We start from the raw sequence: 26,597 nt of genomic DNA, 5'->3' as shown, positions 1-26,597 counted from the left end.
GGAAACATAACAGCTGAGAAGGCCCTTTCGCGGGGGCGGAACCAGGATTCAGCCAGGCCCGCGGCGGCCCCTCCCCGCGCCGCAGCGCCCACCCCACGCCCGAGGCTGTGGCCGCGGAGCCGGGCGAGCGGAGGGGCGGGGCGGCCCCGGGCGCCGAGCGCCCCCTCCCGGAACGCGGCCCTGCGCCCCCGCGTGCCTGGCCGGCCCGCCCCGGCCCGCGGCGCCCCCGCCCCCTCGGGCGCTCCGTAGCCGTGACGTGCGCGCGGCGGGGCCGGGGACTCGGTGGGGCGCCGGCTGGCGGGCGGAGACGGACCCGGGATCTGTCCGAGCAGGAAGCGAGGAGCAGCCTGGTCGCCGCCTCCGCCCCGTCCTGGGCTCGGCCGCGTCACCGGCCTCTGCGCTCACCTCATCACCTCTCAGCCCGCCCTCCAGCCTCTGCGGCGACAGGTAGCCCCGCCAGCGCGCACCTGCCTTCGTGTCCGCACAGGTGAGTGTCCCGGAGCCCGAGCTGCGGGGCGGCAGCCCGGCCCCTCGCTCCCCCCGTCCTGCTTCGAGGCCTCCCGGAGGCCGCCCAGGTGGCCCACGGCTCGGTTCACCTCCCGAGGACTCGAATAGGTGCTGCAGGTGATGGGTGGGCCCGGCGGCGGCGGCTCGCGGGAGCGCTCGGCTGGCTCTCATTTCCAGCGGACAATGAGAGTCCCCTTTCACGGTTTATCATCACCAAGATACCTTTGTGTATCGTCCCTGGCTCCCGGGTAGAAGCGGATCACTCAGGTGTCTGACTGTGACTTTGACACTCCGGCATAGTTCTCTCTTTCGTAAACAAGCTTAAAATGCAGTGCAGGAATAATTTCGTTTGTCCTGGGGTGTGAGGATCAGCTGACTAATAGTTTAATCATGTAGGAGATCAGGCTGGGACGGTCTCAATCTGTAGTTTTAGTCTTTAGGTGGACCAATCCTTTCAGTATGTTAATTTGTATGTTACCCAACAATAGCTTTTTATATTTGTTAATTGACAAAACTCCGTAAAACAATTGAAATGCTCAATTCTGGGATTTTGAAATAGGAAATAATTTTTATTTCTGGAACACCTGTGTCGGGAATATGCATTCAGTTTCAGAAACACGTTACATTTTACCTGGCATAAAGTTTGTGGTGGAGAAGTGCTTCAGTGAGAATCTCCAGGTATTAGTGAGGAGCTAGGAGCACGGCCCCAGCTTAACAGACTGCTGAACATGCTAAGTTAAAGTTTCACTTGCTGTTACGATCTGGTGGTGTAGATGCAGTCTATCTAAATGAAGTCAGGGTTTGAGAGTTTAAGAAATTCATATTCTTAAGATTTAGCTGACACTATTCACACCATAAAATGTGAATCTTGAACTTGGGCTGGTAATGGTCATGGTACAAAGGTTGGCAGCAAAATGGCATTTCTGTACAAATTAACTAAACTTAATAGATGTCTTGGGTTGTGGCTTTCAAATTGGAAATGGTTTAGTGAAAAAAAATTACCTTAGTGTCTTTTATCATTCGCTTTAGAAACACCGCAAATTGAGCTATAGCCAGAGCATGGAACAATGCAACTGTTCAAAATAACTCACTGACTTTTAAATATCCAGCTCATTTGGAGTATTTTCAGTTGCGCGGGAATTACATGCACAGTGGTAAACAGAAGTCATTTTAGTCTTATGCAGATTTGCCCGTTGCATTTGTATGATCTATGTGACATGCCATGTATTGTCCTCCCAGCTTTTTAAGTTACATTTTTGTTTGCAAAAACTAATTTTAAAAGGGAGTTCAAAAGTGATGAATGACTTTAAGAAAAGATAATCATGATTAAAATCTCTTTATATGATATATACAACTATATATAACAAATACATTTTTCATGAGTGTGTACAATTACAAGTAAGAAAAATGTAATAAGATATTGCAACATTTAATGTAAGTTAATATGAGGTATTAAAAACAAGATCATAAATCATAACCCATGGGGCTTATCTGAGATGGATTTTTTCATCTGTTTGTGTTTATGTGATCAAGTTTTAAAATAACAGTGGCCAGGAAATCTGAGAGAGGCTGAAGGCTCTTTTCTCATCCTGTTGTGACTTTGCCTGGACACTGTGGTGTATCATGTAGCCCATTGTTTAGACAACTGGGCTGTCTCGGGGTTCTAAAATACAACTTTCTTCAGAAAGTTTTAGAACTTTTGACCATGGAAGCACCCGAAACATTTTTGAAAAAATTTACCAATTGTCACTATATATTGATAATTGAATCTTCATTGTCGGTATGAAAAGGTCAGTTTTTAAAAGATTTCCAACCTTTGTGCATTTTTCACTTCTCTATGTTAAAACATTTTAAGTAAAAGATTGAAAAAAGCATTGCAACTTTAATAAGTTTCAGACAAGTTAATTGTGATCCCCCTTAATGAGATACTTCATAATTTGTGAACTGGCCCTTTAGTAGTATCAGACTGTCACCCGTTTATTAGGTACCTGCCATAATCAGAGCACTAACTGAGGGACTTGATGTACAAAAGAATTCAAGGTTGGTGGTCTTGTCCTTTTACACATGAGGAAGTTTAGGCTTATCTCTAAATATTAAATATTTGGCCAAGGTCATGTAGCTCCAGAAGGACAAAGGCTGGATTCACACCCAAGTCTCAGAAACCCCTTTCCTTTCAGACAGACCAGGTTGCCTTGATCTCAGTTCATTTGGTAGATTGTTCAAATAAACCTGTAGAACTGACACTGTGTTAAAGAATGTGGCTTGAGGGTTGAAGAAGGCACACAGGAGTGACGATGAGATAGGCCAGGAATGTGGTTCTGGAACTAATTTTGAATTCTGCATCTGTTTCTTAATTCTTAAGATGACAGCCTTGAACAATAATATGATGTTGCATTATCATTTCTGGTGTAAATTCCAGAATATTATACATATTGTGCACTTTTTATTTTGATGGGTTTATAGGAACTAGAATTAGGCTGTAATCTAACACTGGCTTTTATTGTAGTTAAAATGAATAGTATAATGTTACTGCTTAGACAGAACTTAAAAATTTTCCTCAAATTAGACAGATTGTTACCTGTACATGCTGTAGCTGTCTTTTAAATGTTATATAACTCTCTAGTCCTGGAGAGTGGGGGCGGGGGAATACTTGCTTTCAGATTATGATTAAATTGTCAACTGTATTATTTGGACATTTTTAAAAAAGTTTGCTTTTTAATTTAGATATGGCTCATGTTTATTTCAGAAATGTCCCTTGAACTATAATAACATAAATGAGTACACAAAGTTCATCTTTCGTAACAAAGTAGGAATCATTTCAGCGGTAGAATGTAGTTAGTTAGATAAATGATAGGAAGAAAAATGATAAGAAGGCCGAATTGAGTGACTACTTTTACAGGTGTTTCATAATTTGGTTTGAACTATTAAGAATTTTGCATCTTGAAGGTACTCCACCATATCTCAATAATGCAAGGATACTCAACTGTAAATACAAAACCATCATCCAAGAGCTTAATATAAATTATTAATGGATGGTCTGTAATACACCTGTGTGTGTGTGTGTGTGTGTGTGTGTCTCTCTGCAGGTGTAGATAATCAAGAACTAACTAAATTTAAATAAGCTTAAATTTTATTTTTGAGGCATTGTAGAGTATTTTGAGGAACCAGACGGTTTTACATTTAAAAACAGTTATGGTTTTATTTGACAAATGTAGAGGACTGTTAATCATCTTAACATATAAGTATTAGACTATTTTTCTATTCATGGTTTTCAAAAATAACTTTTTTTCTTGTTGATTATTATAAGAATGGCATATTGGTTTAAGAAATTACCACAAGTCCACCAAAAGCTCTCCCTCTGAGTACTGTAGTATAGGAAGTAAGATCAGAAGAACAAATCTGGCATCTTGAGAAGTTTTACTCTAGTGTTAAAGAGAGGGAAGTCCTTTTCTATGCAGTGAAACCAAAGTATTGCAGTACATTCCTTGGGTGATATTCACATAGGTTACTATTCACATCCACACTGCTTAATGTACACAAAAGGAAGGTGATGTTCCTGAGAAAACCACAGGCATCTTTTAGGTGTGTAATGTCACTTGTTACTTTAGTTGAAAGTAACCTGTTGCTTAAACTTTACAAGGCCAGGGTAAAGTATTGCATGTAGCAGAATCTAAAATTTCTGTTATAGATGGATGAGCATCTTTTTCAACAAATATTTACTTACTGTGTTTGCCATATGACTGTAGGTGAGAACTGGATTTTCCCTGTGCTGGCAGATCTTTGGTTCTAGGAGATAGAAAGAGTAGCAGAGACATAAAAAAAGAAAAGAAAAGATGAATAGAAACATTCATTTAAAATCTGAAGATGTTTATATTAAAGGTTAACATACCTTTGTATGGTGCTTTATTGTTTTGGAAATTAGTTTATGTGTATTTGGTCCTTAAAACAACTTGATGAAGTAGATGTGGTAAACTTATTCCTATACTGAGGATGAGTAAATAGAGACAGAAATTAAGTACCTGTTCAAGGTCACGTATGTGGCTGCTTAGAAGCATAGCTGAGAATGGAACTTCTGTCTGCGTATTCTGTAGTAAATCCCTCTTCCCCCAGTTCTCCATCTCTTCGATGGTAGTTATGGTTAATTTCTTAGTAGTGTTTATTTCATTTCATGGCTTTAATTCAGATGGTCACTGAAATGCTCATTGTTAAATAGTTTGTTTTTAAAGTAAGGTAGAATGATGAGGGTGATGTATCGTGGAACCACTTTAACATTTTGAATAGAGTAATGGAGCCAAGGTTGCTAATTAACTTTTCCAGTTGAAGAGTTTTTAAAGTCAACAATTAGTTAAGAAGAAAAATGTTCTGAGGGAGTTTTGAAAATAACTTACGCGTTATTGGCACATTGTTATTGATCTGGTGATTATACTTGTTTTTTGTAATAATGAGCTAAGGTGTGTCTTCATTGGTACATTTATACCTTCATTCATTTAATAAATATTTGAGTATTTACCATGGGCCAGGCATTGTTCAAAGTGCTGATGATGCAGTGATAAATGAAGACCAAGTCCCTGACCAAGTGACATTTTATTATTGTTTTGAATTAAGGTAATTATAGACTCTATACTAGTATGTAATCAACAGGGCTGACTCTAAAGTTGGGAAATAGACAGTTGTCAAAATGGTACAATTTCAGGGCTAATAAAAGACTCATTTGCTCTAAAATATTCTGGCATTCAGTCCACTGAGTTACACACTGTTACCAGTGTACTCCCGAAAATAAGATAAGTTTTATCTTTTATCAGAGTCCCAGGACACAGAGCTGCGAGAAAATAAATCAGACCTTGTACTGACTGATATGTTGAATTTTGTAAGAGAGATGGTTGGCAAAGTAGAATTTTAATAACAGTTATTGTTTATTGAGCTCTTGCTCAGGTCCTATGTCAGACAAGTACTTTTACTCATTAGCTCACTGTGTCATTTCAGTGCACTTAGCATTATGACCCTCGTTTTACAGATTAGGAGGTTGTAGCACAGAGATGTTAAATTTGCTCAAGCTCATAGCCGATACTTGGAGCTGGATTTTGGATCCTTTATAGGACTTGGCATGTAGTAGGTACTCATGTGGAAAGAGTGCTGGCATACATACAGACTTGTGCCTTTGTGGTGGCACTCCGTGTAGTGGAACACCTTGGTGAGTGAGGGATGGGTGGGGAGAGTCAAGAGAGCTTGCTGGGTGAGTGGTTGGAGTTGAGGGGAGGGTGGGGACAGGGATGCTTATTGTTTGCCTAGATGTTTGGCCCTCAGGCTTAATCCTCCTTAAATGCACAAATGCTTGGTTGTCCAGCTCCTGGTAAGAGGACAGACAGACCTGAGGTGATCCTGGTTTTGCCACTCTTTACCTTTGGTCAGGTTACTTAGTTTCTCTGGGCTTTCATTTTCCCATTTGTAAAATGGAGGCAACAACGCTACTAACTGGTGTAGTTCTTGTGAGCACCGAACCAGCTGATATTACATGTCATACTGGCATTATGATTGCCATAAAGCACATATCATACTGGCATTATGATTGTTACTATGGTTTTTTTTTTTTGACAATGTTTAATGTGAAATGTGAATTCAAAGGAAAAAAAGCAATATATTGGAAAATTTGGGTGGAATCTTGAAGTGGGCCAGTTTTAAATAGTTCTGAAATTTAGGTGTGCATCAGAAATACCTGGGGGACTACTGAAAACACATATCAGGGAGGTGTGGGTGGGGCCTGGGCGTTAGCATTTTAACAAGCTCATCAGTTGATTTATTTGCTTATCAAAACTTGAGAACTAGCCCTGGCCGGTTTGGCACAGTGGATAGAGCATCGGCCTGCGAACTGAAGGGTCCCAGGTTTGACTCTAGTCAAGGGCATGTACCTTGGTTGCGGGTACATCCCCAGTGGGAGGTGTGCAAGAGGCGGCTGATCCATGTTTCTCTCTCATCGATGTTTCTGACTCTCTATTCCTCTCCCTTCCTCTCTGTAAAAAATCAGTAAAATATATTTAAAAAGAAACAACAAACTTGAGAACTATCAGTTTAAACCTTTTTTTCATCCTGTGCTTAGAGAGGGCTTCAACAATAACAACAACAACAAAATTACTTGGATTAACCAGGTAGATGAAAGTGAAATATCAGCCCTAACTGGTTTGGCTCAGTGGATAGAGCGTTGGCCTGCGGACTGAAGGGTCTCAGGTTCAATTCCGGTCAAGGGCATGTACCTTGGTTGCGGGCACATCCCCAGTAGGGGGTGTGCAGGAGGCAGCTGATCGATGTTTCTAACTCTCTATCCCTCTCCCTTCCTCTCTGTAAAAAATCAATAAAATATATTAAAAAAAAATTAAAGAAAGTGAAATATCAGTTACCAGAATCTCTCTCTCTTTTTTTAAATTCTTTATTGTTGAAAGTATTACATATGTCCCCTTCCCCCCCCCCCCCCCCATTGTCCTCTCCCAGCCTACCCCTGCCCCCCAGGCCCAGCCTTCATCACCTGCACCCTCCCCCTCATTGTGTCCATTGGCTATGCTTATATGCATACAAGTTCTTTGGTTGATCTCTTACCCACAACTCCCCTCCCATCCCCAGGCCTTCCCTTCATTGATTTTTTTTAAAGCTTATGTCAGCCTTATTGCATTTATCTTGAGAGAACAATGCGGTGTGAAATTACACACCTAAATTTAATTGTGATGAATATTTCAGCTGATTGACCAGCTTCATGTGGAAGTAAGCTAGTTATATTTAATTTTTATATAATTATACAGATAGCAATAATATATATAAATAATGTTCATGTAGATCTTAAGTCCTTTTTAAACTTTTAAATTGGATTTCTTTAGATAATGGACTGTTTTTTACTAACCAGACTTGGTATTGTTAGCTGCATCAGGCAAGGTCCCAGTAAGAAAAGAAATTTCATCCTTGATGGTGTAAATGAAGAGATTGCAGAGGTTAGAGAACAAACAAGGGATGGTGAAGCACCCAGGGAATAGCAACAGCAAGAAGCCCTGAATTCCCCAGAGATGAGCAGAGCAGAGAGTGGCCTTTGTGGAGGAGGACCCAGGGGAGCTGGCTTTGAGGCAGGCAGGGAGGGAGGGGACGCTCCTTGCCCTGTCCTCCCTCTGCCTTTAGGCCTGTGCCAGTGACTTCCATTTCTAGAACCCAGCTGGGGAGCCTAGGTCATGATCTAGGCAGGTTCATCCTCCCAGGCCAGGAGCAGAGCAGTGAAGGGATTTTGGGGTGCTATGGAGCAAGTGGAAAATAACTAGGACGTTGATTAGAACTGTAGGGAATTGGTAGTATTTCCTTGGTGCATTTAAAAACAGTTTTAGCATTGTGATACATCTGCAAAACTCTTGAGACTACTTGACTTATATTTATGCTTTTAGAAAATAGTATATTCACTTCCTCATTTAATGGAACAATTATTTTAGGAACTTTGGTGATCTATATAACCAACTGAGTGAAAAACATAATTTAGGTTTGTTAACACAATGCATATTTCTTAATACATTGTTAGGCTTTAATGAGGTCTTGGTTTGATAGAATAACTGTTTTTCATTAAAAAAATCTTTTAATGACTATGTTTCAAAAATTCTAGCTAGAATAGTCCTTTGCCTTCTGGAATTTATACTTCTATTCACTTGGACTCTTGATAGCAAAAAAACTAGGCCACAGGCTTGATGTGGTAAATAACACTTTTATGAAATGTTCTTCCTCCCCAAGTCCTTTTACAGACGTTAAATTTTTGTATAAATCTGTTGGAGTTGGTTGTTATTCAGCTGTCTTTTGCTGAGAATTTTACCTAGTTAATCTGAATTTTGGTTAAGAGTCTTAAGCCACGCTCTTTATTTTGGACAGGTTGTTTAGGATTACTAAAGAAAAGGGTCTCTCTCCTTAAAGAGAAGATATGAAGGTTCTTAGCATTTGAGCAGTACTCCCCCGAAAGCGATTAGATTATGGCTTGTCTTTTCTTCGCTTGGGAGTCCAGGGAAAAAGAAGTACAGAATTTTACTCAGATTCAGCAGCAGCCGTCTTGGTCACAGCTTCCAGAAAGGGAAGAACCATATTGTCTGGGGTTAAGCAAATTAATCACATAATAACACCTGGCTATGAGACTTTAAATTACAAATAAAGGATACTTCTAGATGTAAATATAATTGGGTCATTTTTTTTTTTTTAAAACAAATACGTTTTTCATCTTGTTTAAAAGTATGGTGGGAGAAGAACAGGTTTCGAGTAAACCAGTATTTTGGGTAGTAAAATTATGTTCAGAGACTGATTTTGTCTTTGCCAGCAATTTATTTAACAGTGAATTTCATAGCATACAGGATAATGTCGCTTTTTAAAAAATTGAAGTATAGTTGATATACAACAATATATTAGTTTCAGGTGTACAACATAAGGACTCAACATTTCTGTACCTTACAAATTGATCACCACAGGTCTAGTAACGAACTGTCACCATACAGTTATAGCGATATTATTGCTTATACTAGTATTTCCTATACTGTACATTGCATCTTCATGACTTATTAGGATAATGTCTCATAGTAAGCCAGAAAGAAATAACATACTCTGAGGCAGGGATAGATTAATTACATTGTTGTTTCAGGCAAGGGGGGATGAAAGGAATGAAGTCCAGATTTAGATTACTAGTAGGTGTCCCTTTTTACATGAGTAGGCACTCAGGAGAGGTACTTGGCCAATGGAGAGCTGACACCAGCTGCTCTTGTTGCTAGAGCCGTTGCTAGGAAACCATGCTCCCATGTTGATGAGCAGGATGATCTTTGCGGGGGCTGCTTCTCTGCTTTCACCACTGTCTAGAAGGAATTGCCTCATGGAGGCAGGAGCTAATGCCCCAGTGATCTTCAGAGAGCTCTTTACATCAGCATAGTGTCACCTTGCCCAGACCCAAACTCTCCAATAGTCCTTATAAATTCTCTAAATGTCCCCTTGCCATAGTTGCTTCTCTCCATGTTCTTATCCATAAGCCCCCAGTGGGGACCCTCCGCAGCTGGGCTATTGAGTGATAATCAGCGACAACAGATGAGATGATGGCATCCTAACACATTCTTCTATCCAAACAACTTCTAAAAACAGCTTTTATTTGTCTTGTCATAAACACATGGATTAAAACAACTTTACTAAAGTCATAAGCAAGTGAATTTGAAATCATATCAAACTAATACACAGCAACCAAATAGCACCTGTGCTCAGAAATCATACAGTTAGATATTTTCTCTGTAAGTGGGCTTTTTTTTTTTAAAGGAGAGATTTCAAACTTTTGTGGTATCTTCAAAAAAACATACTGTTCATTTTGATTTGACACTGATAGAATTAGTATCCCGCAGGAGAGAATTAAGGCTGTTGGTTTTTCCATGTTATGCTCTTTGAATTCCCTGATTTGAGGATTGAGTTATTCCAGAGAGAGCTTTTCTCTGGTTCCTTGTTATTCTTTTTCTAAAATTAGATGAAATAGCTGTGTATTGGTTTGTGGGCATGATTTGCTGTCTGTTATCCTTTTGGTGCTTTGGGGAAGAACAAAGTGTATGCATATGTATGTGTTTTGAAGAGAAATGTATTAGTTTCTCTGCTTTTCCTGTCTGTCATTGTTGACTTGAAGATGAGAAGAGCAAGATGACTGATGTAGCTATTATGCTTGTGTTTGAGGTTTCAAACAAAACTGTGGCTGTGTTGGCCATTGAGTTAATGGAGACAACAGATGAGTGTAGAGCGTAACACTAGTCATCATGTACTCAGTGGCTAATTGAGGAAGTTTATATTAGTTTGAAGGATTTTCTATCAGGTGTGGTGGGGAGGGGAGAAGAGGAAGGGAATTGAATGAGTTTGAATATATGAACAGATTTCACAGCAGATTTTTAGAAACCAGAAAAAAATATTTCAGTTAGAATTTTGTATTACATAGATATATATTTTACTGATAAGTTTGCTTTTTTGAAAAGGGGGTGCAGCATAAATTAAGACTATATAAACCACTTGTTTAAATTGGTGACTCAGTGGGTTACTAACAAAAATGGAGATAGCCTGATGGCTACATAATGTTAGTGTGTCAGGAAATGGGCTATTATTTATTAGAGGTGTGCTTCTGGAACTGGTCCAGAATCTCATGGACTTCGGTCGTGTTCTCTAGGGTCCTGCTGTTTGGCGTACGGCATTGACAAAGGTTAGTATTTTCAGTACATACAGACAGCTGAGTAGGTCATCAGGATTTAACAGTGAAGGGTTTATATTGCCGGTTGGGAGTTGGCAGTATGTTATAATGATGGGTTAAGAGAGTGATCCAAAATGACCTTAGACCAGTAAATTCTAATAATTATTGAGGACCAGCAGTGTGCCACCACTTTGAGTGTTTCATAGTCATTTTCTCATTTAATTGTAGTGTTGACCCTATGAGGTAGTTCTTATCTCATTTAACAGCTGAGTACTGAGGTCTAACTAACTTGCTAAAGTGATACAGTAATGCGGGGGAGAGCTGAGAAGTCTCCAGGTGATCTGGATCCAGAGCCTTTGTCCCATTTAGAATTTGAAGTTACCTCTTTTTTTTCTGTGTGTGTGTGTTCTTTTAAAGACTCAAAGCTTTGAAAACCCCTGAGGATTCCTTAGTACTGGTTTTCTGTGCCCAATCAAGGGTGGTAACGTCATGACGCTCCTGCAGTTGTTGCCTGCTTTCACATTTAAGGCAGATACCTCCTCTGGGATACCCTCTTTCATCCTCACCCTTGGATTTCTGTTCTTCACGGTGCCCCAGCTTCCCCTGCCAGGTGGTGCGAGAGGGGAGATTTCTGGCATGCAGAGTCCAAACCAGCCGTGGGCAAACCACGGCCCGCGGGCCGGATCCGGCCCGTTCGGCTGTTCTATCCGGCCCACGGAGCCGAAAGAGCGGAGGGTTCTCTTGCTCTCCCCTCCGCTCCTTAACTCTGAATTTATATTAGTTCACACAAACACTCCATCCATGCTTTTGTTCCGGCCCTCCGGTCCAGTTTAAGAACCCATTGTGGCCCTCGAGTCAAAAAGTTTGCCCACCTCTTGTCTAAACCATTCCTTATGGTTTTTAAATCCCATAACAACCACCCATTTTAATTCATAATTCATAACTTTGCTTTAAATGTATTCTTGTAAAGTTTTGTGTAAATTAAATGAAGAATTAAATTATATTTTGTCTTAACCTGGAAAACTTCATATTTATTTAAAGGACCCCAATAGTGATTTCTTTTGCAAAGGGAAGAATTCTTTGGTACAACAAATGATTGTTTTCTAAATTACACTAATAAATATGGATCTTGCACATATTACCTTTATAGAAACACAGGTCTGGCTGTATATACATTTTCTATAAATGTGCCTAAATTAAGTTTGAGCTCGCCTGCCTGCCAGCCTGATCACCCCCTAACTGCTTCTGCCTGCCAGCCTGATCACCCCTAACCACTCCCCTGCTGGCCTGATTAAAACCTAACTTCTCCCCTGCTGGCCCGATCACCCCCAACTGCCCTTCCCTTCCAGCCTGATCTCACCCCCAATTGCCCTCCCCTGCTGGCCTGATGGCCCCCAACTGCCCTCCCCTGCCGGCCTGGTTGCTTCCAATGGCCCTCCCCTGTAAGCCTGGTCCCCCCACAACTGCCCTCCCCTGCCAGCCTGATGTCCCCCAACTGCCCTCCTCTGCCGGCCTGATCTTGCTGCTGACTGCTCTCCCCTGCCGGCCTGATCTCGCCCCCAACGGCCCTCCTCTTCCAGCCTGGTCTCTCCCCTGACTGCTCTCCCCTGCTGGCCTGATTGCCCCTAACTGCCTCTGCCTGCCTGATCACTCCTAACTGCCCTCCCCTGCCAGCCTGATCTCACCCCCAACTGCCTCCCCTACTGTCCTGATCTCGCCCCCAACTGCCCTCCTCTGCCGGCCAGTTTGGTTCTGATTGGTTGGTTTCTATGCCAGTCAGCGTCAAAAGCTACCCTTCCTGGGAAGCCATTGGCTCCTCACAGTTGACCCAGATTTGGTTCTGATTGGTCGGTTTCTATGCCAGTCGGCGTCTCTGGGCCTATCAACGGGGCCTGATCAGAAAGGCTGATCAGAAAGGCGTGGCTTATCAGCAGCCCCAGTGGAGGCCTGGAGAGAAATGAAGGTGTGGCTGCTGGCCAGGCCTGGAAAAAAAAAGAGAGAGGCAAGTGCTGATCAACAGCTGCCACAGAGGCTACGGATCAGACCCTGCTTCTCTCTTCAGGCCTCTCTCCAGGCCTGATTCGCAGCCGCCTCAGCAGTCAGTGCTGGGGCACTGTGCCTGTAGCCGTAGCAGTTAGTGCTGGGTCGCCACAGCAACCCAGCACTTACTGCAGGACTGACTTCCGGTTGGTCGAGCCTCCCAGTCGTTGTGGATGTGACAGGCCCAGGGTTTTTATATATTAGGATATATTTAATCCCTGGCAATGGAGGAAGCCAAGTTTTCCGCCCGCTCTGGCCTCCACTGAAGGCTACAAAGTTTCAATTATAGAAGATAAATAAACCCCAGATACCAGGGCCTCCACTTGGGTTGCCAGGGAGCGTGGCTGGCCTGCAAATCACCACAGGCCCCTCGCCCAGGCCGCCCCACGCCCCAAGGGAACCCCCACCCTGATCTGGGACACCCTTCAGGGCAAACCAGCCAGCCCCCACCCATGCACCAGGCCTCTATCCTATCTAATAAAAGAGTAATATGAAAATTGACTGTCACTCCAACACACAAGATGGCTGCCCCCATGTGGACACAAGATGGCCACCACAAGATGGCCAGCAGTGGATGGCAGTTGGGAGGGACCAGGCCTGCAAGGGAGGGCAGTTAGGGGTGACCAGGTCAGCAGGGGAGGGCAGTTAGGGGTGACCAGGCCTGCAGGGGAGGGCAGTTAGGGGTGACCAGGCCTGCAGGGGAGAGCAGTTCGGGGGGACCCAGGTCTGCAGGGGAGAGCAGTTAGGGGTGACCAGGCCTTCAGGGGAGGGCAGTTAGGGGTGACCAGGCCTGCAGGGGAGAAGTTAGGCATCAATCAGGCTGGCAGGGGAGTGGTTAGGGGGTGATCAGGCTGGCAGGCAGAAGCAGTTAGGGGCAATCAGGAAGGCAGGCAGGTGAGCAGTTGGGAGCCAGCAGTCCTGGATTGTGAGAAGGATGTCCGACTGCCCATTTAGGCCCGATCCCTCGAGGGGTCCCAGATTGGAGAGGGTGCAGGCTGGGCTGAGGGACACATACCCCTGTGCACGAATTTTGTGCACTGGGCCTCTAGTTTTTGATAATTATCTCAGTCCTGTGGTTCTAACTCTTATTCATATGCAGATTTAATACAAAATTTCTTTCCATATCATCTTGACCAGCATTTCTAAACTGATATTCTGCAGTATCGATTTTTAACTGGTGTGCTGCAAGAATTTTTAAAACATGTAATGCTGACTTTTTAATCAGGGGCACTGACCTCTTTCCTCCTGAGATTGTCAAATAAAAAAATGGCAACAGCCAATAAAACAATAATTGTTCAATGTGAAGGAATCAAAATTATAACTGTTTTCTGTTGTCAGATAGGTAAAAAATATATTTTTCGTTGTGCTGCAGAATTTTAGTAATTAGTGTATGTGTGCCATGAGATGAAAAAGGTTGGAAATCGCTGCTCTACAGACATCTTAAAATTTCACATATTCCCATCACACCCACCTCTTTTTAGAAACTTGCATTTTCCTCCTTTTCCCTTATGATACTCTCATTACTCTGTTGTTCATGCTCAGAACTTTCATTTTTTCCCCCTCTTTACTTGGCATGTTTGTCAGTTGTCAAACCCTCTTTTGCTTCCGGAAGGTCGTCCTTCACTCCCCATGCCCTCTGACTGAAGCAGGCCTTATTACTTTTCTTTCCATATACATCTCCCTATATTTGGCCCTTTTTTCTTCAATGTATGGTCAGTCTATCTTGTGCATTGCCATTAGGGTTATATTTCAAAGTAGAAATGTGACTGTAATATTCTCTAGCTAAATAAGAATCCATATTAGCCCTTCATTAATACATTTAAGAGTCCAAATTTTTGTTGTGGAATTTGAAACCCTTTGTGTTCTAATCTCTTGGCCCACTTTTCCACCTCAGCCATTGTCACTCTTCTGCCATTATATTCTAGCCCTGTTGACCTATTCCTCAAACATGTCCCCATTCTCTCATCTCCCTATTCTTATTCAAACAGACTTTTGTCTTTTGGTCAGTCTTACCCATTTTTCAGGACCTGCTTGAATAAATCTTTCAAAGTCACTTTTCCAAATTTACTGTTTGGAGTTACACCTATATTATAATATTTATCACAGTTTATGTGATAATGTATCTTCTTTCTTTTAAAAAAATGTATTTTTTATTAATTTCAGAGAAAAAGGGAGAGGGAGAGATAGAAACATGATGAGAGAGAATCATTTATCGGCTGCCTCCTGCACACCCCACACTGGGGATCGCAACCTGGGCATGTGCCCTGACCTCGAATGGAACTGTGATCTCCTGGTTCATAGGTCGATGCTCAACCACTGACCCACGCTGGCTGGGCTCTATCTTCTTTCATTTCCCTACTCTCACTAGATTGTGAAGGACTAGAGTGAGAACTGTCTAGCAAAAGATTTGGTAAGGTTTTATGTAGATCAGTGGATCTCAGGTCTTAGTACTCCTTTGCACTCTTAATTATTGAGGACTCTAAAAATTTTGTTTATCTATTTGGTTTTATTTATCAACTAGAGGCCCGATGCACAAAATTTGTGCAAGGGGCTTGACCCCCGCAGACACGGTGGCTGCCTCTACCTTGGCCCCCACCACGGTGGCTTCATCTGGTAGGTCGTCCGGTCTAATTAGCATATTATGCTTTTATTATTATAGATATTTACTGCATTAAAATTTAAAAATTATTTATTTTAAAGCAACAATAACTAACAAATGCATGTTAACAGAAATCACGTATGTTATGAAAAATAACTATTTTCAAAAACAAAGTTAATGAAGAAAGTGGCACTATTTTACATTTTTATAAAGCTCTTTACTGTCTAACTCAATAGAGGGTAGTTGGATTGTCCTATCTGCTTATGCATTCAATTTGTTGCATTATGTTTTGGTTGAATTGTATAAGAAGAAAATCTGACCTCACACAGATCATTGAGAAAGGAAGTGTTAATTTGACCTATTCAGATAACTCTGTATATTCTTCTTTGATCCTTCACCAAAACTCAGCAAGTGGTCATTTCTTAATGTTCCAAAGTAGAATCTTTAACCATATCAGTGAACTTTTTGTACTGTGTTATATTACAATTCGTTGGTCTGTTTAGCACTTTGGATCTTTTACCCATGCATTATTTTATAACCTGATGTATTGGTCATTTGGAACATACTGTTTCACTGAATTATGCAAGTTTTCTAAATTTATTTAATATCCAAATCATATTTTGCCCTGGCCAGTGTGGCTCAGTTGGTTGAGCATCATCCCATGCACTGAGAGGGCATCAGTTCGATTCCTGGTTGGGACACATGCCCAGGTTGTACATTTGATCCCCAGGGAGGGGTCTGCAGGAGGCAGCCGATGGATGTTTCTCTCTCTTTCAAAAAAAAATCAATAAAAACATATTTTAGAAAATCATATATTTATCTCATCAGAAAAGTCTTTTTATTTATTTATTTATATATATTTTATTGATATTTTACAGAGAGGAAGGGAGAGGGATAGAGAGCTAGAAACACTGATGAGAGAGAAACATCGATCAGCCACCAAGGTACATGCCCTTGACCGGAATCGAACCCGGGACCCTTCAGTCCGCAGGCCGACACTCTATCCACTGAGCCAAACCGGTTTCGGCCAGAAAAGTCTTTTTAAGTATTTAAACTTAAACAGCATAAGCTATTATTCTCAGGTCAGATACAAGTTTTCCCAGATTCTACTTTTTTGTTGTTGTTGTTAATCCTCACCTGAGGATATTTTTCTATTGATACTCTTTTAAGAGAGAGTGGAAGGGAGGGGCCCAGATTCTACTAGGGCGCAGATTCAGCAAATACTTGTCAGTTGCTTTCCTTGAAGTAACAGGTTTCACTCAAAAACAAACAAATGAACAAACAAAACCTGTTTGCCAGAAGCCAGAGTTTCAGTAACTACAGTTAGTCATTCTCTTCAGTGAAAATGGTGTTTCATGAAAAATAAGAAAAGGTAGTCAGTTCCTGAAGGCTAGAACTCACGCATCCACACAAATATTTTCCTTGAGTCAGTCATCATACTTTGTACTTTTATGCACAATTTCTATTTTGTCATATATTAAAAACATGTATATTTGAGGGTGAAGATCTAATAAAATCAATATATTTCACTGCTTCAACAAAGGCATTCTTAAGTGAGACAGCATTCTTTTCACTGGGACCACTGGTACGTATGGCTTGGTGCCACTGCCTTGATTCTAGGTAAACTTGGTAGAAGTTTTACCCAACATTGGATCTGCATTATCAGAGCAAATGTAACCACAGTGAAAAAGGCCAATGTGTTAGTGTTATTATGAAAATAATTTTGACCTTGTTGATGTTCTGAAAAAGTCTTAGGGATCTCCAGGGGTTCCATTGACCACACTTGGAGAACTGCTGGTCTGGATAATTGTTGACTTGAGTTGTGAATGTGTTCAGGTTTCCTGAAGACCACACATGTAGAAGCCTAGAAAGTTCTAGTTAGACATTATCCCAGAGTTAATTTTATTCCAGTTCTTTATTAAGAAGTTGAGGAAACAGGTTTAGAGAAGTTAAGAGACTTGGTAAAGTTCATTCAGCTAAATTACTGGAAGAACTGAAAAGACAATTCATATGGCTTGATTAATTCAGAGTTCATTTTTTTCTATCAATATTGTGCAGTTAACACATTTAAAGGTCATTTCAGACACATTTTATATAAAGCTATGACAAGAAAATAAGCATTTCTTTTTATGCAGTAATATGGATACTGTCAAATAGAATTTCTTAGGGGATAGATTTTTTAACTCTATGACCCAGAACTCTAGGACCAGCTTTCATTTTTTTTTTTTTGTAAAGGTTACACATACTTATTACTGAACCAGTCTAGTAGTGTAGAAAAATGTTAACAAAGAGAAAAATCTTTCTTCCAATAATTTTCCAATAAAACATGTCCAACTGTTTAGATAGTAGTGATCTTTTCAGTGATGTGATAAGTTGTAAACAATCCAGACACAGCATAAATATGTGAGCCATCTCATGTGCAGTTGGTTCTTCTCCAGTGTCTCCTCTTGGAGTTGTACTTGATTTTGTTATCAGTTTCTACCTGAATCCATTGGGGAATGGGCCGATTCTGCTTTTGTTTCTCGGCCAGGAACCTCTTGATCCCGAAAGTCTAGTGAGAAGAAATGGTGAAGAGGAGTCAACCACCAGCTTTCATCTCCTTTTCTCACCTCCTTTCCTCTTCTGGATGAATATGAAATTACTTGCTGTGATCAGTTGGCAGGTCACGTGAGAAATTGAGATAATGCAGCAATTCATAGGTGATCATTACTTAAAAAGCCCTCAAAATATACCCTGATAAAACTCGGTATAATCAGTTTGACATTTAAGAGAAGAGCATATTATGTATAAAAGTGAAAAATAATTGAGCATCTTTTAGAGAGTATTTCTTTTAAAAATAATTTTATTATGGAAAGTTTTAAGAATATTCAGAAAAGAAGAGGAGAACATATGAACCACTATGTTTCCATCACCCAGATTCAGCAGTTAGCAACTCTTTGCTAATCTTACTTTACCTTTTTTTTTCTTAATCAACAATTATTCCTCATCCCTCTGGATTATTTTAAATCAAACCCAAGATTTTAACTCAAACCCAAGATAGCATGTAATTTTATCATCCATAATCATTTCAGTTTATAGAAGAGACTATTTCTTATAACTTGTATTTAGGCATATATAATGAAGTCAGGACTTGATATCTAAAATAAACTTGGATTAAACTCTCAGTAGTTTTTTTCTAGCCTAACCAACAAAAAACAAACCAATGAAAACCTCCGTTCCATCCTGCCATGATCCTTGTTCTTTTGCTTTATTTCTCTTTCCCTTACTCTAAACTTCTTGAAAGAGAAGGCTTGGTTCCCTGTTTCTGCTTTATCTTCTTCACACTTTTCACTGCAGTTATCATTTCTCCTTCAACTGCTGCTCTGAAACTGTTCAAAGGTGACCGTGCCATTCCCATTTTCAAATCTGTTGACCTGTTTTCAGTTGTCAGCAGCCTCCCCTGAATCATTTGATGATGCTGACAACCCCTTCTTGTTGAGACTTCTTTCTCCTTTGGCCTCGTGCTCTCTCCCCAGGTACGTTCTGTATACTTTTACCCCTTGTTTCTCATTCTTCCTTTAACATGTCAGGTTTCTGGCCTTAGTCTCATTCTCTTTTACTGTTATATTAGTAATTTTCTATTCTGTCAGACTTGTGCCCCCTTTTTAAAACAATTATTTTGCAATACTCCATTTACTGCACTGAAATGAAATTAGTTGATAAAAGCCCATTCAGCATGGCTCAGTGTTTGAGCATCGACCCATGCACCAAGAGGTCTGGGGTTCATTTCCTGGTCAGGGCACATGCTTGGGTTTAGGGCTTAATCTTTAGTGTGTGGCATGCAGAAGGCAGCCAGTTGATGTTGATGTTTCTCTCATCGATATTTATCTCTTTCTCCCTCTCCCTCTCTCTCTAAAATCAATAAAAATGTATTAAAAAAGAAATTACTAGACAAAAACTTACCAGTGTGCATGCATATGTATATAAATATACAAGTCTGTACACATAACATAAAAAAATACTGAACTAACACAAAAGCAAGTAATTATAAATTATGTGTATTTATCACAGTGATTAAATCTATTAATGCTTATGTTAATAATATTAATATTGCCTGGCTGGTTTGGCTCAGTGGTTGAGTGTCGACCCAGAAGCCAAGAGGTAGCTGGTTCCATTCCCGGTCGGAATATGTCCTGGTTGCAGGCTCGATCCCCAATAAAGGGTGTACAGGAGGCAGCCGAACAATGAGGTTTCTCTCTCATCTATGTTTCTCTATCTCTCTCCCTTCCTCTTTCTCTAAAATCAGTAAAGGAGAAAATATTCATATTTGGCTCTGGTTGGGTGGCTCAGTTGGTTAGAGCATCATGCTGTGCACTAAAAAGGTTGCAGGTTCGATCCCTAGTTGGAATGTGTATGGGATGCAAATGATCTATGTTTGTCTGTCACATTAATGCTTTTCTCTCTCCTCTCTCTCTGAAATCAATAAAAACATACCTTCGAGTGGGGATTAAAAAATAATATTAATTTTATAAATATATAAAATTGAATTTAAATATCCATTTATTTGTATTAGTATATATTAATACATGTATTTCAGTATGTGGGAGCTTAGGTAATTCTATACTAAAGACAGAATAAAGTAATGAGATGCTAATGTCCATATGTATAGTCATGAATGCAACTGCTACAAATTAGACTAACAAATAGGTATGTTATATTGGTGACTCACATGTCATGATCAGCATTGATCTCTAATGTTCTTCCAAAATGACGAACACCTTTTGGTAAGGTTCCAAATAAAGGACAGTCTTCTTTCCATTTATATGGTATTGTATTTCTGGAAAACTCAGTGTATATTAAAATAGTGCAAAAATATTTCGTATATATGTATACATTTATTGGATTAGATTTTGGGCTCACCTATCTTTTTTAAGTTTGCTATTCATGTTACCTTCTATATTTCATTAATGGCTTTAGGATAATCCTATCTAATAAAAGAGTAATATGCAAATTGACCATCACTCCAAGACACAAGATGGCCGCCCCCATGTGGACACAAGATAGCCGCCCCCATGTGGACACAAGATGGCTGCCACAAGATGGCTGGCAGGGGAGGGCACTTGTGGACAGTTGGGGGTGACCAGGCCAGCAGAGGAGGGCAGTTGGGGAAGACCAAGCCAACAAGGGAGGGCAGGTTGGGGGGACCCAGGCCTGCAGGGGAGGGCAGTTGGGGGGACCAGGCCTGCAGGGGAGGGCAGTTGGGGGGGACCAGGTCTGCAGGGGAGGGCAGTTGTGGGCGATCAGGCCAGCAGGGAGGGCAGTTAGGGGTGACCAGGCCTGCAGGGGAGGGCAGTTAGGGGCAATCAGGCTGGCCAGGGAGCAGTTAGGCGTCTGATCAGGCTGGCAGGGGAGTGGTTAGGGGGTGATCAGGCTGGCAGGCAGAAGCGGTTAGGGGCAATCAGGCAGAGGCAGGCAAGTGGTGGGAGCCAGCAGTCCTGGATTGTGAGAGGGATGTCCGACTGCCCATTTAGGCCCAATCCCAGTGGGATCCCAAGGGGTCCCAGATTGGAGAGGGTGCAGGCTGGGCTGAGGGACACCACCCCCCACCCCCTATGCACGAATTTCATGCACCAGACGTCTATATATATAAAAAGCCAGCAACCGTAACGCCGTAAAGACCGTAACGACAGGTTGTTATGATGCCCACAGTGGCTAGTGAATTGGCCCAATTGGGGTGGGGCCAGCTGGCCAACTCCCCCGTGGCCCTTTCCCCCGGCCAGCCCTGCCCCCGATCAGCCCGCCCCACCCCAATAGGGGGCGGGGCTGGCGGGCCAACCTCCTGCAGCTCCTCCCCCTGGCTGGTCCCACCCCCGATGGGCCCCCATCACCCCGATTGGCCTGCAGCCCCTTCCCCCCAGTTGGCCCCGCCCCTGACCACCTCCCTTTACCCCAATAGGGGGTGGGGTCAGCTGGCCAAACACCTGCAGCCCCTTCCCCTGGCTGGCCCCACCCCTGATGGGCCCCTACCACCCCGATTGGCCTGCGGCTCCTCCCCCCAGCCCGCTCCGCCCCCGATTGCCCCAATTGGGGGTGGGGCTGGCTGGCCAACCTCCCACAACCCCTCCCCTGGCCCCATTCGGGGGTGGGGCCAGTTGGCCCACAGCCCCTCCCCATGGCCAGCCCTGCCCCAAATCAGCCCCTCCACCCCAATGGGGGTGGGGCCCACCGGCCAATCACCCGTAGTCCCTCCCCCCAGCCAGCCTGGCCCCAATCGGGATGGGCCCACCGGCCAACCTCCCGCCATCTCCTCCTCCCAACGGGCCCGGCCCTGATCGGCCAATTGGGGCTGGGTCGGCCAGACCCCACCCGTGCACAATTCGTGTACTGGGCCTCTAGTTTGAAATAAAAAGTAAGAAGTCCTTATACCCCTTCACACAGGAACCATATCAGTTTGGACTGTCCTAGATGGACATTTACTTTGTTTTTTGTTTTTTTAAATATATTTTATTGATTTTTTACAGAGAGGAAGGGAGAGGGATAGAGAGTTAGAAACATCAATGAGAGAGAAACATTGATCAACTGCCTCCTGCACACCACCTACTGGGGATGTGCCCGCAACCAAGGTACATGCCCTTGACCGGAATCGAACCTGGGACCCTTCAGTCCGCAGGCCGACGCTCTATCCACTGAGCCAAACTGGTTAGGGGGGACATTTACTTTGGCTGCAGTTTTATTGAGTCTTCTTTGATTTATTCTTGAATGTGTATGATTGTCTTCAGGTGAGACATTGAAGCTTTTAAATTCTGTGTGGAATATACAAAGAATTAGTGAAATAATAAAGACATTTATACTGCTATACTGAAATTCTAATAACTTTTAATAGCATACAGTCATTTAAAAAACCCCACAGATTCCATTCCAACAAATTAATAGCAGTTTATTGCATTTTTAAATGAATTTACTACAGAAGTAATATTTTGGCTCAAGCATTTTACTGTCAACATTTTAAAAGTCCATTATCTGTTGCAAAATGCATAAGTAACTTTTTTACCCATGGTTTTAGATTATTGATATACCAGTAATGTGGTGTATTTTGGATCTGAATATAAATACAAAATTTTTTCTTTGTTTTATGAAAGAGTTGTGCCTCAGATGTAGCGTTCTACTTTTTACCTTCAAGGTGATAGTGAGTTTGAGGATGAGCAAAGGTTAGAAGGAAATTATTGCTGTAAAATATATTATTTTGCCATAGAGAGAGAACATAGATTGCTATACAGATGTGTAAAGAGGTATCATACTGAGATACCTATTTGAAAACATGTCCAGAAATAATTTTCTGATATTGTTTATTAGTATAGTGTTAAATACCTGTTGTTCTTGATGTAGTATTTGAACTTCTAAACTACCCCCCTTTATATCTTTCATTTTTTCCAATGACTTTATTTGAAAGCTAGATGTCTTATAATTGACTTATCTTTACTGATTTATTTTGATGTCATATTGATAATTTAGCTGAACCTTGGTGGATATCAGTGTAACTAAAGAGTCCTAGTGTTGTTAACAAGAATAGTGTAGATGCTTTGCCCAAAAATATACAGAAATGTAAACATATAAGACATATATAAGTTAGCAATGCTTTTTCATACATAAGTTTTCCTTGTAAAAGGATTCTGCAATGGGTCCCTCCTTTTTTGTTTTGTTTTGTTTGTTAATTCTCACCCCAGGACATTTTTTCCATTGATTTTTAGAGAATGTGGAAGGGAGGGGAGGTGGGTAGGTGAGGGAAGAGGGAAGGGAGAGACAGAGAGAGAAGCATCCATGTGAAAGTGACACATGGCTTGGTTGCTTCCCACATGTGCCCTGACAAGGGCCGTGGATCCAACCTGCCACCCTGGTACATGTCGTTGACCAGGAATCGAACCCGGAACCCTTTGGTGCGTGGGCTGATGCTCTAACCAATGGGCCCTTTTATTGGCCTTTCCTAAAGTATGTATATTATCTCCAAGAAAATGATTAATGAACAAAAAGGAAAGAGATGAATGAATATATGTTTTAGCTGAAGATGCAATATTTACACTGAATAGCCAGATTATTATGATCTCTGAACGCATAATAATCTGGCCACTCAGTGTATATCCTATATAATAAAAGTCTAATATGCAAATTGTCCCCTCGACCAGGAGTTTGACCAGCAGGCAGGCTGGCCAACCGCCCATGTCCCCTCCCCCTGGCCAGGCTGGCCTGACCCCACCCATGCATGAATTCATGCACTGGGCCTCTAAAATATATATACAGAAATGTAAACATATAAGACATATATAAGACAAATGTAAACATTTAAGGCATTTAATACACACACACACACACACACACACACACACACACAGACACACTCTGAGTGGCCAGATTATTATGCATTCAGAGATCATAATAATCTGGGCACTCAGTGTATATTTGTACACCAGATGCTAAATGTATTTCTCCATAAAGTTTTAAGGGAAAAAATCAGCTAATAGAAGTTACAAGCTAACATTTAAAATTCTCCCAAATTGTATAAAACAACATGAAATCTTTACATTGTTTCCTGCAATAAAAATTAGACTTTCTAAAATAGTTACTGTATCAATATGAAAGTGATTGAATTTCCATTTGTCACTTTAAAAGTGAAAACATAAATTCTAGGGTTGTTCTCAAAATTCTGATGCCTATGCCACAGCCTATACCCATTACATCCCAGATCTTGGAGGATGAAACCTAGATATCCATACTTTTTATTTATTTTTTTATTTTTTTAAATTTTTTTAATTAAGGTATTATATGTGTACATATCTTATCATTGCCCCCCCCCCACTCCCATACATGCCCTCACCCCCCAATGTTTTGCAATATCAATACTTTTTTTTTTTTAAATATATTTTATTGATTTTTCACAGAGAGGAAGGGAGAGGGATAGAGAGTTAGAAACATCGATGAGAGAGAAACATCGATCAGCTGCCTCCTGCACACCTCCTACTGGGGATGTGCCCGCAGCCAAGTTACATGCCCTTGACCGGAATCGAACCTGGGACCTTTCAGTCCGCAGGCCGACGCTCTATCCACTGAGCCAAACCGGTTAGGGCAATATATCAATACTTTTTAAAAGGTCTCTAGATGATTCTAATGTACAGTTCATTTGTTTTTACCTTTTTATGTTAATCTGTGTAAATAAAACTTTCAAATACTGAGGAAACTAACAGTGGTGATCAAACTATAAGAGAACATTTACTTGAAAAGTCACAGATGTAGAAGTAATTTGTAGAAGAAATGGACTTAGGAAATAAGTTACAGAGATAAAGAAAGGGCCCTTGGAGCTTAGAAGTGAGGAAGGTGAAGGTGATACACCTGGGGAGAGAGGGTTGGGGGAGGGGAAGGTACAGGTGTGCTCCTGGTAGGGAGAGCGGGCTGGGCCCTCTGTTCTAAGGGTTTTAGGGGTGAAGATTTTAGGGGAGGTTCCAGGGAGAGATGCCATCAACTTTACTGGTGTGTCCTTTCAGGGTCATGGTCTCCACTGATTTATTGGTTGGCACCAGGGCAGGGGGTCATTATTCAATGCAGCTGTCCCTGAGGTCAGCCTTGGCATGGCATTGCTTGTCTGGTTTTGGTGGTTTTCTGGGCCTGCAGCTGAAATACAACTGAGGTCTAGATGTGCTCTCTAGGGAGGAAAGGTCAGGGGGTCCATACCACATGACCAGCGATATGCTAAGGGAGGAAAGGTCACCCTGGGGACAAGGTCCTATGCTACATTTGTCCTTTGCTACGCACCCAGGGCTTTCTGCCCTGGTGCCCTTCTGTACCTGGTCCATCATCCTTGCTCTGCTCATGTCTGTCCAAATGCCTACCACATTTTTGCTTATGTAGACATATTTGTAATTAAAATTAAGTATGTATGAAAAGTTTAATTTCACAGGAGTTTTCTCTATGTATTACTGTAATTTTACATTTATACTGAGTAGGTTTAATAAATGCATGCATTCACCAGTTACCTCGAGTAAACAAATGCACACAGTGGGGGCTTTGCTTAGCACACATGGGAACATTGGCCAGCACTAGTTAAAACTGCTGCAGAAAGTCACACTAAGTGACAATAGAATCAATAACCGCATGCGATGTGGTATGACCACGTGCTAATCATTCTTGAACATTTTTTATGAGCAGTGACTCTTGGATTTAAATATGTGGACTATAGTTGTAGATATGTAATATTTATTTATGTTGGTTAAATTACCCCAGTGTTTTTTCCCAACATATGGCCTATTCACTAAAATTTGTTAAAAATAATAGTGAACTAATAACAGAAAAATAGTCTGTTAATTTAATTATAAGCAAATCTTGGTTAAAAGCATTTTAAAATTAACAGGATGTTACTTTTTCACATATAACATAGGGACCGGAAATTTAGTCTGTTAAATCCAAAGTCGAGGTCTGCAAAATTGAGGGATTACTGTAACCTTCTTATGTCTCTTGTTCTTCATGAAGATTCTTCATGTCTAACCTAAAATGCTCTATCTTTATATTTTGATAGATGGCCTACATCCTTCTGTAGATGCAGGCCATTTGATCATTGGTGTATATGTATACACACCTACTCCTAAATAAACACATTTTTTAATCCTTATCATTCATGTAATTGAAGACTGAAATTATTTCTTTTAATCAAAATAGCCTGTTAGGTAAATTTTTTAAAATTATACAATGAGAAAATTCTCTATTGTGACTGCTAATTTGTGTTTTAGTATAAAGGAAACATTTTACTTTAGGAACCATTGTTTTACTAATGTTGCTGATAAAGAGAAGGTAGTGGCGAGGAAATGACTAAAACCAGTTCAGACACTTAAGGATGGAACAATGGAGATGGTAAAAAGAGGTTGGATTTTGGATATATTTTTTTTCCTTAACTTTACTAAGATGTAATCTATACTAATAGAGGAACTAGAGGCCTGGTGCACGAAATTCGTGCATGGGGGGGGGTGTCCCTCAGCCCAGCTTGCACCCTCTCTAATCTGGGACCCCTGGAGGGATGTCGACCACCCATTTAGGCCCAATCCTAAACGGGTGGTCGGACATCCCTGTCATAATCCAGGACTGCTGGCTCCCAACTGCTTGCCTGCCTCTGCCTGATTGCCCCTAACCACTCCCCTGCCAGCCTGATCGACGCCTAACTGCTCCCTGGCCGGCCCGATTTCCCCTAACTGCCCTCCCCTGCCAGCCTGGTCATCCCTAACTGCCCTCCCCTGC

The 26,597-nt window shown here is 41.6% G+C and overlaps 1 protein-coding gene across 7 annotated transcripts in view; it reads left to right on the top strand.

The window, feature by feature from the left end:
* Window positions 1-260: 260 nt before the first annotated feature.
* MYO6 (myosin VI) overlaps window positions 261-26,597 on the top strand; it is a 158,580-nt gene continuing 132,243 nt past the window's right edge. For 6 of the 7 annotated variants that reach the window (XR_013960339.1, XM_080663672.1, XM_080663671.1 and 3 more), the window contains exon 1: window positions 263-487. The gene's annotated coding sequence lies outside the window, so the exon portion shown is untranslated. Of the gene's footprint in view, window positions 488-26,597 lie in introns of all 7 variants that reach the window. The other variant, XM_080663673.1, reaches the window with a different exon arrangement.

This window comes from Plecotus auritus, assembly GCF_963455305.1.
Source record: "Plecotus auritus genome assembly, chromosome: 4".
Classification (NCBI taxonomy): Eukaryota; Metazoa; Chordata; class Mammalia; order Chiroptera; family Vespertilionidae; genus Plecotus; species Plecotus auritus.
Note: the sequence above shows the minus strand (reverse complement) of the source record. Positions and strands in the feature narration are given on the sequence as shown.